The 20,205-nt window shown below is 38.5% G+C and overlaps 1 long non-coding RNA gene across 1 annotated transcript in view; it reads left to right on the top strand.

The window, feature by feature from the left end:
- LOC130682924 (uncharacterized) overlaps positions 1-19,997 on the top strand; it is a 58,246-nt gene extending 38,249 nt beyond the window's left edge. Inside the window, exons 4-5 of the long non-coding RNA XR_008996378.1 lie at positions 11,216-11,264; positions 19,968-19,997. This is a non-coding gene — a long non-coding RNA (uncharacterized LOC130682924). The remainder of the gene's footprint in view (positions 1-11,215; positions 11,265-19,967) is intronic.
- Positions 19,998-20,205: the final 208 nt, after the last annotated feature.

The following is a 20,205-nucleotide window of genomic DNA, read 5'->3' as shown; positions in this document are numbered from 1 at the left end:
GTTGTTTTATTTGTTATTTAAAATAAAAACAAGAAGACAATTTTTACAGCCCCTACTGGTATTGGTGCCAAGGACAATCAATTTTAATATTCTGAAAATTATTATCTTGGGATGCTCAGGTATATACTTTCCAATGTTATTGGATACAAATTATAACTGGTATCAGTTAACAAGCATTGGCTGAGTATTGGCTGTGGAAGAGCACCAAACTAGTCTCTTCTAATTTCTAATTATAGTTGACTGTTGAACAACATGGGTTTAAACTGTGTGGGTCTAGTTATATGTGGATTTTTTCAATAAATAAATTGGACCTTTTTTGAAAGTTTGCAGCAATTTGAGAAAACATTTTCTTTTCCCTAGCTTTGTTGTAAGAATATAGTACATAATACATAAAATATAAAACATATGCATTAATCAAGTATTATTGGTAATGCTCCCAGTTAAGAGTATATGTGGATTTTTGACTGTGTTGGTGGGTGAATGCCCCAAATCTTGCATTATTCAAGAGCCAACTGTATATTCCATCCTATACTGACATCACTCATATGCATGAATGGTTTCCTGAATCACCTTGAAACTTCTGTGAATTGAACACCAGGTTATCTTTTCTCTTGATTTTCCAAAGAGTATAGCATGGTGCTGCCCAAATGACTATTGACTGAACTGATGGAAAAGAAGCAAAAAGAAGATTTCCAATCTGGAGAAACATACTGTCTCAGTAACAAGGATCATTTTCTACCTGTTAGGTTTGAATTGTTTTCCTTTCTTCCCCATGGTCCACTTCATGGCAAGTAGCTGAAATATAAAGGACCTTAGAGATTGATCTGTAGGAACACTCAAAGAAGCTACTGTAACAGCAGGGTAAATTATTCTAATCCCAATGTGCTGTAAAACACAAAATCTTTAAATAAACGAATGAGAAGCAATTAACACTGCTGAAATCCTAGTGATAAGGAGGATAAGGGCTACTATATACACAGTCTATTCTTCCTAACTGTAGCCTGGGGGGAACTTGAGGATCTGAAAGGTTAAATAATATGCCTGAGATCCCAAAGTTAGTAAGAGGTAGAGCTGGGATGCAAATCTGCAAGCTCCCAGCCCAGGAAGGTGCCCTCAGCCTATCACATGCATTGCCTGAAAAGCTCTGGAATCAGAGTCATTCATGGGGAGGGTGGAGGTCTGGGTGTGGCTGGTTCTTCCTGAACTGGGATTTAGCCTTCACTTCTCTTTCCCCTGCTGGCATAGAATTTCTGTCCTACGTGGAAAGAAACCACTTCGGGTTGATTAGGTCAGTTGTAGAATGGGGATTTATCATCTCAGGTCAAGAATAGTAGATTCAAGATTTAAAATAAAAATGCCTAGTGAAGACTGAGAAATAGAAAAAAGAAAACCCTAGGAGCCCATAAGCTGCTCCATATTAATTTGTTTATAGGTGGCAGCAGGATGAGGGTATTAGACTTAGTAGAGTCTCTTTTGGAGGTGACTTTAGAAACGGAGTCAGCTTCGTGTACTAGAAAGAAGAGTTAAAATTCATGAGTGCAGGAGAAACTTGGGAGCATCCTTAGAGAGCATAATTAAACACAGCAGACTTCTTTCCTTGAAACAGAAAAGTAAAGTGGAATGGCCTATATTGCTTCAGTATGAATTTCTGAAAATCCTGTTGAAGATGAAGAGATTAGGGAGTACTTGGGCAGAAAAGACTTGTTACTTAAGAAGCAGCTGAGGCAAAAAGTACCCATGAACTGAAAAGCAGCCTGTGGGATTTAGAGGAAATAAAAACGAATTTTTAAGAAATGATACTCTAGTAGTTTAGGGAATATGGGAAAGATGCTGCAGATGAGAGGCACTATCAAAGGAATGATGACTCAGAGAGGCGGGACATCACACTTCTAGATTAGCAGTGATATTAATTGATGAGAAAATAAATGGAACATAGGAAAAGAAAATCCCACTAAATTAACACAATACCTTTCCTACCAATGGCAAAGCCAAGGTCATAGATGAAAGTTTTATAAAAGCGTTGGTGTAATAAGACTGTGACAGAAAGAGCAGTAGTGAGGATGACAGTACTCTTGCCAATGACAACTGTTTGACACCATCTTCCCAGGGCATAAATAGCTAACTAATTACTAGGGCTTTTAAAATCTAGTCATCCTAGAACACTGGCCCCTGTACCAACTCTGTCTCATTTTTCCTATGTAACAGGAGCATACATATCTTCATTACGGAAAAAGCAAAAAGAAATAAAAACTTTCTAGATCTCATATGTATTACTCATTATGCTTCCTGATTTTTCTTAAGCTACAGTCGAAATTTTACTGCTGATGGAAAGCTGGGCTGGGTGAGCAATTTGGGCTTCCATGCCAGGAACAAATATGGTTTCTGTGTTTGTGAAGTAATTTGGTGGATATGCCAGCCCTCATGATTAAACATATAGAGGAATGTCTGTTTTGTGCACTTAATGTAATTGAGTTAATCATTAACAGCTTTCTTATTGCAGCTGAATATTTGAATTGATTTAATGTAAAATTAATTTTGACTTTTTATAGCTTGTGATCATATGAATGTCTTCCTTGGTTTGTCATGTTGGAGTGAGTTACCAGTTTGCTGCAGTATCTCACTTCTTGTTTCCATCTGCTTTACATTCACCCATGGGGAACCCTGAAGGCCAAAGTTGCGTATAGTTTTCTGTGAATTATGAATTATTTGCTTCCTCTTGGCAATTAGGGACCATTTGCTTAAGTAAAATAGAATGGAAGAAAGAATAGAAGATTAGTGTTCCAAGTCTGTGTTCTCCCTGGCCAGCCATGCTACCTTCTGTAACCCTCATCAAATGTGGAACTACATTGTAAAGTTCAAGTAAACTCTACTTGTAAATTTTCTTTACAAAGATGATGTTTTTAAAACCTAGGATGGTGTTTCATCCCATTTACCAGAGAGTTCCTCTATCTGAAATACTTAAACCTTTATAATCAGATCCTAAGGTCCAGACCTATAGCTGAGAACCTATAAATTCAGCATGTTAAATTTTGAGATAAGAAATCAAGACCCACACAAATACTCATTTTATTTTTGTGGCATCTTCATCCAACATAGCATCCTGTCCTATATTTATAGAACTTCCTGACTGAGGAATATAAGTGTATTGATACTGAGCACTTTTTTATAGAGTTTCTCATTTAAAAATATTCTGTAAACATCAGTGGAAAATAAGGCTGTTTTTATAACTACTGATTTCAAAGTGTTCCCACTGCAACTGGTATAATTTTATTTGTTTTGGCCTATTTTGTAATACATGGTACATTTTTTTTAGAGCAGAAAGTAAAGGAAAATAAAATGGAACATAACCTGGACTGCTTTTCAACTAAAGCAATTGAAATACCATTTTGAAATTTCTCAGTCCCCATCCCTAAAAGTGCTCTTTTAAAATAAGGACATTATATATGAATTACAGAAAAAGGGCCAAGTTACAAATTAAAAAAAAAATACACTTAATAGTTTCAAAATTTAGAATTCAATAGCAGAAATCAGCAATTTGGGGGTTTGTAATCATTGTAGAAATTGTAGAAATCATTGTAGAAAGATAAAAACATCCAAAAAAGTATGAGTTACATCACATAATTTAAAAGCCCTAGTAATTAGTTAGCTATTTATGCCCTGGGAAGATGGTGTCAAACACTTGTCATTGGCAAGAGTACTGTCATCCTCACTACTGCTCTTTCTGTCACAGTCTTATTACACCAATGCTTTTATAAAACTTTCATCTATGACCTTGGCTTTGCCATTGGTAGGAAAGGTATTGTGTTAATTTAGTGGGATTTTCTTTTCCTATGTTCATTTATTTTCTTATCAATTAACAGAAATCATCAAGAGCTGCTACTCACTAAATGTAGGAACCACCTGGTCTACAGCTCACGCAGGTGACAATGTAGCTACTTCTTAAATACAAACCCATTTCCTCAGGTCCTGTATGTTTCTTCACTGGAAAGGAATTGTTCTGTAGTTTGCTGAACTAAAATTTGTCATTCCTAGTTTACATTTTCTACCTTCAGTTCTATGACTCCCTCCCTATAGCATTAGTCTTTCTTTTTCCTACTGATGCCTTCAAGTAAGGTTGCTTTCTCTTTGGTAAATATTCTGAGTAACTCAAGGGAGTGGCCTCCCAACTTGTTTTGATTCAGTGAAAAAATTAATATTGTCATCACAGCCCATAACCCACCACACACACACACACATGCACTAAATACATGTTTCAGGAAACAATACTCACACTTAATGCACATATACTGTTCTGATATTTTCAATTCTTTCCTGCTTCATTAAAAAATTTGCTGATTTAGGCCCATTGGACTATTCATGGCCCACTAGTAATTCACAGTGCTCAGTTAGGGAGACTCTGAACTTGTTCTTATTCCCCCAGCTGGGAGGTGATTACAGCCAGAATCTGGAAATGGACACCTAAGACTTTCTGACCTTTAAGGTGAAATCCATGACCCATTTTCAGTGTGCATTCACCTTCAGAAAGGACATCAATTGATCGATATTTTTCTGAGACCATTAGGCCTTTATGAGTATGGGTCCATGGGAAAGTGGGTTATCTACCCAAGGTAGGATGGGTCAAGATGCTGCCCAGGGACAAAATGAGGACTCAAAGTAGCTGCTTATAATTTTGAACTCATAGTCTGGGGTGGTAGTTATAGTCCTAGAAATCCACTGTTTAAGAACCTGCACATCCCTCCTGTCCCTGGAGATGCCCACGTCTGCAACTCCAGGGATGTAAGTGGTGCTGTTGGGTTAGGAGCCAAACCACGGGGCAGAGCTACCCACAAGGTCGAGCTCAGCAGCTGGCCCTCCACGTGGAGCGAGGCTGGTAGCCGTCGTCTGAGGAGTCCGCAGATCAGAAATGGCTGATGCTCCTGGTGGGTTCATTATACTAAAAGTAGATGCAACTGTTCTGTGAACATCTCAGGGCTTAACTGCTGCCTTCAATCAATGCACATTTAATGAAGGCCACACAACTTAATTAGTGTAAGTCGTAAGTGCTGAGTAACCTGAAAGTAAAGTGGAAAGGGTGAAGGAGGCAACCACTGTCTATTTTGAGAAACAGGGGAGTTGCTTTCATTAGCAACAGTATTGGGACTGACAACTATTATGCAAAGAAAAAAAAGATGATGTTACTTCTTTTCAACTATAGAGTAATTATGTTTAAAATTCACAGCTGAATAAGCCTAAGTCACTTATGCAGATTGTTACATAGTATTTGAACTATGCAATATTTCAGTGTATTGTATGTGATAAACTCAGTATAAAAATAGAACGGTGATGAAAACCATTTAATTAGCTTTGAATCTATTGCACAGCATAGTGATATATTTGATATTTTTTATGTTAGGCTAAAAAAGGCTAGAAAGAGACCACAGTATGTGAGAGCTAGAAGAATTTTATGTAATATCTAGTTCATTCCTTTTAGCAATTGAGTAAACGTTGATCATTTTTGGAAAGGGGTGAGAAGAAACAAAGGCACACTGTTAAGGGCCAAACCAGAACCAAACAGCATCTTTTTGTGTCCAATAAGATTCACTTTTCCAAGCTGTCTTTGTTATACCATTTCTTTCTATAGCTGCCTTCCTCCTCCTCCTTCTTCATTTTTCACAATTTCATAAAAGTTTAGCTCATCAGGAAGACACAGTTCTAAATGTGTGTGAACTTTATCTTCAAAGCAAGAGAGGAGTATAGTCACTTAGAAGATAAGAGTTTAAGTGGATACTAGATTTAAAATTCATCAATTGCTCTTTGGGGTATCTTCATTTACAGCAAGACTCTTTGGATGTATCTTCCTTTTTAATTGGTCAAATTTATACTCTTTATAAGGAAGAAATGCAATTGGGAAGTCCTAAGATGATACAGCATCTAAATTTCACCAAGTAGTCAAAAGAAACAGAAACAGAGGCAAATTATTTGATAAATTTCATTTTGAAAAAATGTGCAGAAATGTGCTTAAACAGGGATAAAAGTCAATACTTATGAGAATATTAGGGCTCCCATACTTGCATATTCAGTAGATTTCTTCTCTTTATGAAACACTTCAGCACCTCCAGAGTAGAGTCCATTGAAGTATAAGCAATTCCAAATTTGTTAACCTTAAAACAAAACCTTGAACAAAGTAGAATAAATCTTATGAACAAATAAAAATAAAATGACCATATATGAATCTGTTGTCAGCAAAATAACAGAGTAGGAAGCCCTGGGCTATCTTCCTTCCACAAACACAGAAAAATTCAGCAATAATTCGCAGACATATTTCCTTTGCGAGAAATCCAGAAACTAAGTGAAAGGCTCCTATACTCCAGTTGACAAGAAAACCAGGCTCCCTGCAGCCAGCAGAGAGATTTGGGACACCTTCTCACCGGAGTCCTGTCCCCATATGATCAGAAAGAGCCTCCCCACCTCTTAGCATCTCCTGCAGGAGGAAAGAGGTTTATTCACATGCCAAGAACCCAAATTTTCTGAGAGGGCAACCCATAGGACTGAATTCTGTCCTGACAATCATGAAGCTAGGATGAGTCCACCAGTTGGGCAGCTTGGGAATAGAAATGGCAACATGGATAGCTGACGCCTTAGACTTCCTTCTGGCTCCCCACAAAGTCATCTGACAAAAACCAGAGCTGCCAGCTTCTCTCTGGGGGTGGAAAGAGTTGGTAGACATTCCCAGAGTCTCTGACTGGGCTGTTGGGTGGAGGTCATCTCCTCTGAGGCCAGTCAGTGGAGAGGTGCTTGCTTGGTCTCATGATGGAAACGCAAACACAGTCAACAAAAATGTAGCATCAGGCAAAGATGTTCCAAACAAAGGAAAAAATCTCCAGAAATGGAATCTAATGGAATGTAGTTATAGGATTTACCTGACTAAGAATTCAAAAGAGCTGTCATAAAGATGCTTAAAAAAATCAAGAGAATGACATGTGAACAAAGTGAGAATTTCAAGAGATATAAAATATTTAAGAAAATCAAGCAGTGGGAACCCTACCACAATGAAGAAGACTTATTAATATGGATAATTGTTGAACCACTGTATTATATACTTGAAACCAATATAAGATTGTATCTCAACTATACTTCAATAAAAATATACAGAACATTTCTATACATCCTCAAAAGTTGCTTTGTGACCATTTGTAGCCCACTGCTCCCCAACCCCTGGCCCCAGGCAGCCATTAATCTGCTTTCTGTCACTAAAGGTTAGTTTGCATTTTCAAGAATTTTATATAAATGGAATCATGCCCTATGTGTGCTTTTGTGCTAGTCTTCTTTTATTCAGCGTAATGATTTTAGATTCACTCATGCTATTGTGTTTATTGGTATTCACTCCATTTCATTGCTGACTAGTATGCCATTGAATGTAATACCATCATTTGTTTATTTATTAAAGGAACATTTGGATTGTTTCCAGTTTGGGACCACTGGGAATAGCTGCTAAGGATAATTTCTGACAACTGTTTACATGGATTTAAGAGTTTCATTTTATGAATTCTACAAAAACATCCTACACAGAAGCTAGTTGGTTACTACTGAGTGTAGTTTCTATTGAACAATGTTTTCAGTCTTATGAACCCTGCAAATTTGCAACTAGTCATGCCTTCCCTTCGTTTTTGTCTCTAGGATGCTCAGAGGTAAATTTGAAGGCCAGCTCTAGCAACTGTTCAAGGTGTTGCTGTATATATATTTTGTGTGTGCAAACATTATCCCTGACTTAACTTACTCTCTAGTATATTTGGTACCTAACTTCATCATTTATTAAATTTTTGTGTATTTTTATGTTACCTCAAAAACACTTTTCAAAGGAGGTAGAGTACAGATCAAACAAGTATTAAATTTGGCATAATTTGAAAGGCATCAGAAATTTCCTTCTGCCCTCAAATATCTTTTCATTTCTACTTGTCAGGAGTACTTGAAATTCTTCCATTAGAGATTCTTTCCTTTGGATAAAGAAATATTTCCTAGTGAGATGAAATCCTCAGAGAGAGCAGACACTTTGGTCTCAGGTCATAGAAGTGTGAATTCATTTATCCGAACCTTTTCAAATGGATAGCTGAAGATTGGGATGGTTGGAAGTGAGATGGTACAGGGAAAACAGTAGGCACTATATGATGGACAGTGAAAAGATGTTAGGAAAGAACTGAAAGGAAGAAACTAGAAAGAAAGCCACCATTTTCTGGTTTCACCCATCTCCTTGCTGATAAGTAAGAATGTTAGTTTAATTTTTTTTTTTTTGCCTTTTTTGGGGGAATCATCACAAGATAAGAATTAAATCAAATAACAATGGCAACTGAGGCTTCTTGGCTGAGCTACCTAGAAAGCTTTGATTACTGAAGCATAGAAATAGAATAAAAATGAATGTAGAGTGTCCCAATTTAAAGTCACCCAATTCAGAGTGGAAATCATTTGCTTGTATTTCATTTTCTGCAGGACTGAAGCTGACAAGGCATGAGCTTGAAGTAGGGGTAGGCAAAATATAGACTGCAAATGGGAGAAAATCCTATTTATGTGAAATGAGAAAGTAGATGCCAGACACAATGGGCAATCATGAATACACACCCCAAAGTCAATACACTCAGGGAAGAGTCAATGCAGTGCCTGAAAGCAATTCTAAAAAGAAGTGGAGTGAAAGACAGAAGGAGACTTCCACTCCCAAACAAATCACCTAAACAAAAATGTGTTAATGTGAATAAAAAACTAGATGTCAGTAAAAGTATTGAATGCTGAAAAGGAAGATTCAGACAGCAGAAAAAACAGATTAGCAAGTGGCTGAATTGTATGTAGATGTAAAACACTTGGCAGCAGCACACTCCTTGCTGATGAAAATCTTGTTGATGGAAACAAAATTCCTTATGATACAGAGTTCTTGCCGATATGTTACGCATCATAGATGCATGTCTGACATCATTTCATGTCTTGGTAAACTCAAGTTAAATGACCATATAGACTTGGATTTGGTTAACAGCTCATTTTTGTAGCTACCAGGACAGAGGTCAGTTGGGCAAGTTTCCATGATAGACAACAGGATAAAAAGAGAAAGATGAACAGCAGCAGATTCTCTGGCCTGTTACTGGTCAGTTTTCTTCACGAAGCTCACTTTCCTTTCTCACTCAGTACTGAATCCTGACCTCAAGTGGGAGGTGGCATTTCTTTTTAGAGCCAAGCTACAAACATTCTGGGTAAAGAAATTCAACTACCAAACATACAGGGTATAAACAGATGTACAGTCCAGCACTTTCCACGGCAGAAGACTTGTGGGTAGATTAATTGTAGCACTCCATGGCGTGGGAACCCACAAGGACTGCAGTAGAGTGCTTCATGAATATTTATTGAAGTGGTAAATAAGGATGGCTAGATGGGTCTCCATATCTCAACACAGCCATATCCTGGGAGAAGGAAAATAATGTTAGAAACTGTGAAGTTCTTATTGCCACATGTGTCAGAGAACCATATTCCTCACAAGTGGCCCAGCCATACAGAACTGTAGCTATCCTCCCCCAAATCACAATTATGTTTTACTACCCACTCCATTATCCTTTGGTTACTGCCACTTAGTTCACCACCTGTGGGGTCCCCGGTTTACTGTCCCTGGACTCACAGTTGGGGACACATTATCACATGGAAAGCGAGCCTCAGGACCCCAGGGTGTCTAGGATCCATTTGGCAGCAAATTAGTTATTTGAGGCCTTGAGTACCTTTCCTCAGCCTCTGGCCTCCCTCCAGCACTTACAGGCTCTCCTCTTGCTTTCTCGCTGCCTTGCTGCTTCTGGTCCCCCCACCTGTCTTGTTGGACGCTTCCCTTGGAAAACCTTATTTTGTCACTTGTCAGTCAGATGCTGAGTTGTTAATGGGTGTCATTGAGGCCTGGTTCTCCAGGTGAAGGTCCTACCTTTAAACAGCAACTCTTATTGTTTCAGTATAAAGGAGTCTGTAATATTTATATGCTCCCTGGGAGTGTTCTTGGTAGTGGGAGTTTTATCAGTCCTCCTATACCAACATCGGTGAGTTGCAATAATTTCTTAGATTTTTGTGGATTGTACTCTAAGGGTTTTTTTTTGCTTTTTTTTTATTGCAAGAGTCACAGTATTAAATCTCTTTACCTTAGGCTTCCCATTTTTCCCTATATGCTAGAAGGACATTGAAAATCAGCAAAATTCTCCTGCTGATAAAGCCAGAGGTTTAATCTTGAAGAATGATGATAGATCCTCACTTTTCCAGATCTGAGCTAAGATTAGCAAACTCTTCTAAGTCCAGTTCATAGGTTGACCCTTTCTGACTGAAGTCTTTTTCAATCCATTTTAAATTTACATCGAAAGCCCAAAGACAGAGATATTTTTTTTTTCAAAAGGGAAGAGGTACAAAGGTAAAAAGAGCAAGGGAGGAGTCCCTTTCTTAGTGTTATAGCTCAGTTAAGGATCTGGTTATCGCTGCACTAAGTCCCTCATCAAGGCCTTCCAAATGCGTCTTGGGTTGAATTGGATTGAAAGAAGGTTTGTGTGTGAGGAATTAGAATTTCACTTTCATGCCTACAGTGTTTGTGATTTTTGAAATCATAGTGTTTTCCCAGCTACATCTCTGCCAAACAATGTGACAGTCATTTTTTGGGGTTGTGTTCTTGTCACTAAAACTTTTTAGCTTATCAGCCTCATTAGGGAAGATCATTTGGTCTATGGGCTCTTTTCTGGACTCCAGTCGTTTACTAGAAGTGTGGCTTCTCCAGCACCTCCTGCCACTTCACCAAAGCTCTTTGAATCCAGAAGAAAGTCATTTGTACATCGAATACATTTGCTTTGCAATCTCCAGGCTGCAGTATGGGTCCCTCAGAAGTCACAGCTGCAGCTTGTTTCCACACCATCTTGAGGAGACATGGTTGGTAAACATTGTTTACCCTGCCTGCTCTGTCTCAGTCTCACTGTGTTTATTTGGCTGGAGTGTAAGTCAGGCAGAGCCCCAGAAATCTAAACAATTTCTGTCATTTGGCATTTTGCGTGCTTCAGATTTCCGAACCTTGAGAGGCTGGCTTTGTTGCAGTGAGGTTTTCCTTTGCGTCTCCGACATTTGCTTTATGAAGATGGTGTCGCGTCAATATTTGTGACCATCTTCCTGTGCTGAGGTATTTCAGGGGAGGCTTAAGAACGATGTTTGCTGGTTTTCCCACATGTTGCTTTGTGCTTCCCTTCAGGACCCAGCGAGGACCTAACCAGCCAGGAGATACAGTAGGTTTCTGGGAGGTAAAGGACTTTTTCCTGGACTCTTTCTAGCAGCACACAGCTACTTGGTATATACCACTGGGGACCACAGCTAGCACTTCATTTTGGCAAGATGTTGACATTTCAATGTACTCAAAGCGTATTGTTTATTATTTTTCTCCTTCCAAATTAACACTGACATTTGTTGTGCTGTGTCCTGGTTGAAGGCAAATCACATGCCATTTGCTTTAAGTCTTTGAGTGGAGCCTACAGTAAGGAAAAACTCTTAAGATGTAAAATCCTAATTCAGTTGTAAATTGTGGAAAAGCTGGTGAACACACACCTTCCCGCTCTGGTTTCTGTTTTCCATTAGTTTGGGAAGGAGTCTTACCTGCTGCAGGGATAATAAGGATGGCCAGAGGCTGAAGGGACCATTGATAACATTCAGTTCCTTGGTGGCCCCACCCCAACTTTTTGTTATATGAATTCTAGAGCATCAGAACACATGCATGTTCAAATATAAATATTTCAAATTACCTCTGAGCTCAATATAAATTTAAAAAGTCATACCTTTGTTGTTAATAATGGCACCTCTGCTGCCTTCAACACATTGTAATTTGGGAACTGAATGATTTTCTCCACCCATCAATTTTTCATCTCAAGAGTTGTCAGATTTAGCAAACCAAGAGATAGGGTACCCGGTTAAATTAGAAATTCAGATTTATAATGGATAGTTTTGGGGTATAAGTGTGTTCCATGCAGTACATGGGTAAATACTGCATGGGGCATACCTTATTCAAAAGCATTACTCTTTGTGTATCTGAACTTCAAATGTAAATGTATTTTTCTGACAACTTTGATCTTGATGTAGCTAAGGAATCCAGTCAAGACTATTCTCCAGTCCTCCTTCTCCTTGTTACTCTCTGATTCTGAACTTATGAATGAAGAAAGGACTCCTTGGTGCTACATACTGAGAATCCCACAAATTCAGAATTACTAGCATCTGCAAATAGAGGTAGAGGCCTTTAAAAAAAGGGGCAGAAAAAAAGGAAATCTGATTTCTTAACTGCAGCAATTTACATCCATAATCCTCTCCTGGTTCACCCCAAACTCAAGTCATTAAGACATGATATTTTGCAGCTGGGTGGACCAGCTGTTGTTACCAGGATTCAGATGAGGATAGAAGGACATTTACAATTTTCATATCAGAGTGCTTTTATAAATCCAGATAAATAAATATGTAGTGCAGGTGATGCAAAGAACCAAGGAAAAGAGTTGAAAACAGAATCTCATCACTTTGGCAAATGTAAAATGCAAAATCTAGTCTTCGGTGTACAATTGTGGAATGTAGTGCCTGCCATTTGCTTTTCCCCATGTGGGATATTTTATATCTTTAGAGTGCAGATGTATGAGGCTTCTATTACTCACAGGGTCTTTGAAAATGGGCCATCAGGGCCACTCTGAGGTATAAATTTGTCCACCAAAATGCTCGAATTACTTAATTATCCTCCTGATTCCCATGTTCAGCCTCATTTTCTGAGTCCTAAGTTAGAAGAAGGCAGCTATTACTTGGGAAGTTTCCGCTGTTAACTGTCTAGACTGGAGGCTCTGAGGACTGTACCTCCGACCAAAGTCAGTCATAACTACTTCAGAAACACTGCTTAGGCCCTGTTCTTCTCTCCAAGGCCTGGGATGTTATTGTGTTTTGCACTTGAAGGCTTATGATAATATCTCCTGGCAGAACCCCTGGGGACCGATGGTCAAATTAAACCATGATGATTGTAAGACCTCTGGACTAGGTTCAACTTCTCACATCTGTGGAGTGATGTGATCTTTTTGAAAGGCTGCTTATTGGAAGACTTTTCCAAAAGCAACAGAAATGTCTTGAAACAAGTCTAATCTTTCTGAAAAGCTTGAAGAAGTTCAAGAACTGTTTTGTGGAACTTTAGGTTGTTCACACAGGGCATCTGGGGCAGGGTGAATATCATGGTGCAGATTTCCAAATGAGTTCTTGGACAGGATGCTCTGACCTCCACCTCCACTTGAGAAGGGTATGTGAGGAATTCTGTTTTCACAGCCATTCCTACTTGGGTTACCCCTGGGATGTGACCAGAAGTCCATCAAGAGGTATGAGAGTTGGAAGCCTTATTCTTTAAATAATAGGCCTGCTCTAAAGTCTTCAGTCACCCCTCATTAGCTACCAAAGAATATGCCAGCTCCTTAGCCTGACTTTTGAGGCCTTTGAGGACATTCAGTTGGTCCATAATGACATTTCAACAGGACAGTCCACTGTGAGGGGTTACCTGAGCACTGCAGGATGTTTGCATGCATGGGCCTCCTGTCACTCAGACAACCATATTTCCTAATGATTCCCAGGGGTTAGTAAGGTCCCTACACAGAACAACCCTTTCAGAATATGGCCTCAATTTACCATTCCCACCTATATTCCCATTCTGACAGAGTAGTATGCCCCAGACATAGTAGTGTCTATTTGCTGCTGTGAAGATTCAATGGGATCAATCAATAAAGCAACTTGTACACTCTTTGCACCTAGTAAAGGCCCTGCAAGGGCAGGAGATCCTCTGCACCTGTACCTATTTTGTACCAAATTTTGCTCTTACCTCATTGCATCCATCTGGAAAAAAAACCCTGGTCTGAGTTCTAATTGTCCAAACCCTACCTTCCTTTAGGTACAACTTAAGTGACAGATGAAATCTCTTCCTAAGTTCTTTCACTGCTCTGGGTCTGTATTGGCACTCAAGGACTTAATGGGAAGGACAAATGAAATGGTGTGGTGAGTGAGATGAGAAAGGGAAGCTCAGGCCTCAGGGCTGGCAGAGGGGACAGACTTCATGGAAGGTTTCTACAACAGTGATGCTTGGGTTGGGTTTTGAAGACCAAGGGTTGATTAGATGGAAAGGGAGATGGGAAGCATATTCCAGCCAAAGGGGAAAGTTGGATGCAAAAGCGAGGTGGTAGGAGTTCCTTTTGAGGGAAGTAAACAGAGCAAGTAGAAAAGAGTCAGGAAATCAGAGAGGAAATGTAGGGTTTTGTGTGATGAGCGGTGGAATTTGGACTTCATTCTGTAAGTTATGGGAGCAGTTGACAAACAGATTTTAATTCACTTGTCATCTTTCTCTACCTTACATTATGATGACATATTTATAGATATATTTTCCAAACTAGACTGCATCTTCCGTGTGGACAGAGACTGTATTTATCTCATCTCTGCATTTAGTACAGGGACCACCAGAACGCTGTGTAGATAGCAGATTTTCTAGGATTGTTTGGATTAATGAATGAATGAAATAAGAACATTTTAGAATTTTTTCTCAACTAAAGAATGTTTATTCATTTGTTTCATTTTTATAGACTGACAAAGATTTTGGATTTACCTTTAGGCTTATTTAGCAAGTCACTTACTGTGTTACAGCAGTTTCTTTGGGCACTGATGTGAGTAGAATCATCTATTCTTTGTTCCACTTTTGATTTTCGTATTCAAAACACAGTGTCATCAATCAATGACAAATCAAGATAGAAACAGAGTGATTAAAAATGAGGACCTAAAATCCAGAGAGCTACCCTTTCCTTCTTCTTTAGAAGAAATCTGAACTGCAGATAGTTTTGTCACTCTTTCTTGAAGGCTAGTAGACTCCAGCCAAATGACTTTCAGAGAAAGGGAGGCTCAGAAATGTGGCTCTTTCATGAAAAAAGGCTTTGTCTTTGTTCTCCAAGCTGCCATCATTACCCCCTGGTTTATCATAGTTAACAGAAAGTTGGAGGAGAAATATTTTCAAATTCTCTTGGGCCCTGAGGCTTGAAAACTGACAGGACTGTACCATTCCAAAGGAGCTGAAACTCTGGGCCATGATTATCTTTGTGGAACATAAAGCAGGGCACATTTCTGTCATCTGTTCATTTATACTCACTCATTGTGTGCAATGCTCATTTTCCTTTTCCTTATTAGGAAGGAGGAAATGACCAGGAAGTCACAGCTTTCTGGTTCAGGAAGAGGGTAGTTAAGTGGTTAAATTAGCCTTACATATGCCCCTGGGGCTTATGGGAAATCTTGCTGGGAAGAATTTTTATAGCTCTGATGTCAAGCTTAATTAAGTTGAATTCATGTTTATATTAAACCCACATAATGAGGTGAAAGTTTCAAAGAAGTGCCAAACTCTACACAGGCCATAAACTTGTTTCACAAGCTTCTTCATTCACTAATTTAAATGAGCAGAGAAAACACCAAAATTGACACTCTCTCTGCTCAGGGCAAATTGGTCTGCCCAGGTGAGGATCTCCATCCATCTGTGATGGGGCCGGTGCTCTCCTGTTCATTATTGTGTCCCCGTTGTCTGGCAGTCTGTGATGTGAGTTCAGATAATGTGAGAGCAAGATGGAGAACACACCAAATGATGTAATACATGTGTTATGTAATGCTGTTGGGCCATTTACAATGAATGGCATGGCTTTTTAATGCAGAAGTTTAGGAAAAATGGTAAAAGTTTGCATAAATCCTGCCCCAGTCTGACCTCATTATGCCAAAGCATTATGCCAGATGGACTCATGTATGATCCTGAAATGGCTCTCTCCTGGATGGTCTGCTGTTAAATTATGGCCATTACATGTCAGCGTTACTTTAAGGCAGATTTTCTTAACCTCAGCACTATGGACATACTAGGCTGGATAACTTTTTATTGCAGGGGACTGCCCTGTGCATTATGGGATGTTTGGCACCATCCCTAGTTTCTACCCCACCCCTCTGCCCAAAGTCTTATTAAAATGGATGGTGGGGAAAATCTGCTACTTTTAGGTATGTTGCACTTAATAAGCATTCACTAAATAGAATTATAGCCATAAAGAAGTTACAAAACCTACCCGTACAGTTTACATTTGATTATCCAGCAGCCACCATCTTTCCTAACACAACCAACACTTAGCTGGAAGCTAATTCTAAATGACAACAAACACTCAACAAACACTGTTTTGAGGGGGTAACAGCCCCTAATGGAGATAGTGACCAATTGTTGAATGAAAAAACTATTATATTGAAATTTGAATATAGATTAGGTTCCAATCACAGTTGGACATTTGCTATGAACCTAACAGCACAATCAACAAGTATGGGGGCAGAACTCATGGCCACACAGGGGCTGGGCACTACAAGCCTTGGTGATGTGTGCTGCTGTCAGTCACAGTTTATCCAAGGTTGTAATTAGGAAGGTTCACAGATATATCCAAAGAGTTCAGCTTTGCTAAAAGGTAGAGATAGCCTCATGTTCTTATTTATTTGTGGGTTTCTATCTTAGTCACTTTCAAAAAGAACTTCAGGTTTTTACAATAAAGGCATAATTTATATGTTTTTTTCTTTTCCTACTCTCTCTGGGAAAACATCCAAGCCTGTGACTTCAACAATCACTTATGTGTTATGATTGATTTTTTTTCTGTGTCCAAAATTCTTTTCTTATTGACTTCTAATCCACATACCATAAACTGTATATAAATTCAAAGCATAACACATACTTTTAAGTATATAATTCAGTGGGTTTAGTATGTTTGTAAAGTTGTGTAACCATCACCACTATCTAATTTCAGAATATTTTCATCACCCCAAAGAGAAACTTTGTTCTTACCTACTTTCTGTCTCTGTAGACTTGTCTGTTCTGGACATTTCATGTAACTGGAATCATGTGTGGCTGCTATGGCCTCAATGTTTGTGTCCCCTCAAAATTCATTTGCTGGAGCCCTAATCCCCAGAGTGATGGCATTAGGAGGTGGCGCCTTTGGGAAGTGGTTAGGTCATGAGGGAGGAGGGTGGGGCCCTCGCAAATGAGGTCAGTGCCCTTCTGAAGAGACAGACCCTCAGGAGCTCACCATGTGAGGACACAGCAAAAGACAGTCGTGTAGGAAGTGGGTTCTCACTGGACATTGAATCTGCTGGTACTCTGATTTTGGACTTTCCAGGCTTTAGAACCATGAGAAAGAAATGTTAGTTGTTTATAAGCAAAGTGCTTTATGGTATTTTTGTTATAGTAGCCTGAACTGGGGGTTAGGTCTTCAATATATGAATTTTGGGAAGACATAAATTTAGTTTAACCCATGATACCCTTGTATTTTCACTTTGTCAATGTCTGGCATAAGTAGAGTCGCAATAAATATGAGAATCAATGAAAGAGTATGAAACTAAGGGTCATGGAGAAGAAAGTGATCAGAAAAGAGGAAGGAGGGAAAAGAAAAGGAAGATATGGGTAAAAGATGAAACCAGGAACCTGAGGTGACAAAGTTGCTGAATCTTTGCCCTGAACTTAGTGCTACTCAATTCTGACTTCCTGAAGCCAGAGGAAAAGAGGAAAGCACTTACATTATACTTTATAAAATATTATTTTGAGTGTAGAGAGCTACTACAATTTAAAGAGATAGATATATTTTATAATTTATAATTTTAAAATTTTAAAATTTCATCCTTTTCTTAGAAAGGATATTCATTTCTATCATTTCCTTTTGGATTGTGTTTAACTTTAGAGAATGAGAAAAGCTCTGTGTTCCAAGATTGATAAAGTTAGTTATAAAACTTAATTTTATTTATTTACTTGGCCAGGTGGGGGAATGAAAATAAGTGGTATTTCAATATAATTCCCTTTCCAAAACAACTTTATTATGTTTAGTATAAGCAGGATTATTGCCATGTTTTATGTTTCCACCTTCTGTATGATTAAATCCTCCTACTGAGGATTTAACATTGACATTTGAAGAGAATTGATGGAAAACTAGAGCCATAGGAAGCAGTTCATCAGCCTGTGGTTTGTTTTCAGGAAAGAGGACTTATATAAGGTTGTGCCTAATCAAAGAGTTGAGCAAAGGTCTTTGATTTTGGGTGCCATTAACAAGGAGAACCAAGCCACTTCAAAGTGGTCTCTTGTGACACCTAATCCATCCTGTGCTCAGCTTCTCCCTCCAACAGATGCAGAGATTGGGCCAGTGTCTCCGAAGGCAAGTCTAGTGCCATCATTCTGAATTTTATGGGCCCTGACATCACTATTCATCATCATTAATGCTGACATTAATTGAATAATTAGCATGTACCTGAGGCTGTGCTGAGTGGTCAATTTGTATGCATTACTTCATATCATCTTCATCACATAGAGGTAAGTGTGATTATACCTTCATTTTACAGAGAAGATGACCTGAGTTTCAAAAGAATCAGTAACTTACAGCTAATGAACACTGATTATGTGATATTTATGGTTTGGTTATACTCTCTAGCCATTATATATGCCACCCAGCAAAAGTATTTGGTTAGTACTCAGCTTAGTCTGGGCTTGTTAGCACCGAGTTTAGCAAAGCATGGTGCATAGACCATGGAGGTTTGTGAGACAGTCTAAAATGATATCACAACTTTCTAAGTCCCCTGTGGAAGACCATGAGGAACACATCTAAAGTTAAAGTTAGAAAGATACAATTTGCTGCACGAGGTAGCTCCCAAAGAGCTGTGGAGTCTCCCAGTAAGGGGGAGCAAAGACTACCTGCTAAGTCTGTGCTTGTGCTGGCTGATGCTAAGAAGGGGGTGTTGAGGGTTGAATCGTGTCCTCCCCACAAAGATATGCTGTCATCATGACCCCTAGCACCTCAGAGCATCACCGTGTTTATGGAACTTTGTTACAGCAGCTGTAGGAAGCTGATACAGGGGTTGAGGGAGCTGAGCACAGTTCTGGATTGTTGCTGTCAGTTGGGCAAATGGCCAGCCATCTCAGTGACCTTTGTTTAGAGCCTGGGAGAAATGATAGGGAGCTGGGAATATTAGTTGTAAGAAAACACTGATTATTTGAAAGGAAGAATTTTTGGCCATTTTGTGGCTGCTCTGTGGCTTTGCACAGGTTCTGTGAGAATACTGTTGATAGTCTGTTAGCAACAGTCCAGTCTGCACCAGCAGAGCTAATGTTCACTTCATCAGGCTTTATCCTGAGAGTGACATTTATTTTCATTGATTATTATTCTTTTTTTTGCATTCTTGCAAGGAGCATTCTTAGAAACCTGTTTATTACATATGTCCTTTTTTAAAAATCGAGGTATAACTGATAGATAACATTATATTAGTTTCATGTCTGATTCAATATTTGTATATAGTGTGAAATTATTACCACAGTAAGTCTAGTTAATACTCATCACATCCATTAATTAATAATTAATTAATTATTGAGTTTTGATTTTAAGTAGTAATATAAACTTCCTTTTAATGTAATTCCAGATAAAGAAAAGTACTAAGGACATAATAGCACAGTGGTTACAGTAAAAAATTATAAAGGTAGTGCCCAATCGATTGGAGTTTGGGGAAATTGTGTGATGATTACTACAGGTTTCTACTGATTTGAAATAAAAGCTGAATTTTTGTTGCATGGATTCACTTGCAAGTATTGAGAACTTAAATATATAAACTTTTCCACTTGCTTGTAATGTAGACATTATAGGGATGGAGAACAAGAATAGAAAAATTGCAAGTGATACCACCTGAGAAAACAGGAATTTAATTCCATTCAAACATTAACTTTGTTTCCATACACAGACATAAAAACCTTGCTCCTTTTACTTGCTTTTTAAAAAAAATTTTGTTATATATCTGTGATTTACCTGGGTTAAAAAGATTCTTATCTTGGGCAAGAAACTTTATCTTAGGCTATGGTTTATTTATTTAAATAAGTTGTGTTAAACCAAATTTTTCTTAATTTTTCTTCTATCTCTTGATCTCATTAGTTATGACCTTCAATCTGGTGACCTTGATACCATTAACACCAGGTAAGTTTAGTCTCAGAGTAAATCATATTTCTCTTCAGTTCTTTCAGGTCCTAAACATTACTTTGAATTTCTAATTTCAAATGGAATTCTGTTTTTTTATTAAGGTATCATTGATATATACTCTTATGAAAGTTTCACATGAGCAACATTGTAATAACTAAATTCACCCATATTATCAAGTCCCCCCACACCACAC

This window comes from Manis pentadactyla, chromosome 3, assembly GCF_030020395.1.
Source record: "Manis pentadactyla isolate mManPen7 chromosome 3, mManPen7.hap1, whole genome shotgun sequence".
Classification (NCBI taxonomy): Eukaryota; Metazoa; Chordata; class Mammalia; order Pholidota; family Manidae; genus Manis; species Manis pentadactyla.
The sequence above is the reverse complement of the archived record's forward strand: the minus strand, read 5'-3'. Positions and strand labels throughout refer to the sequence as shown.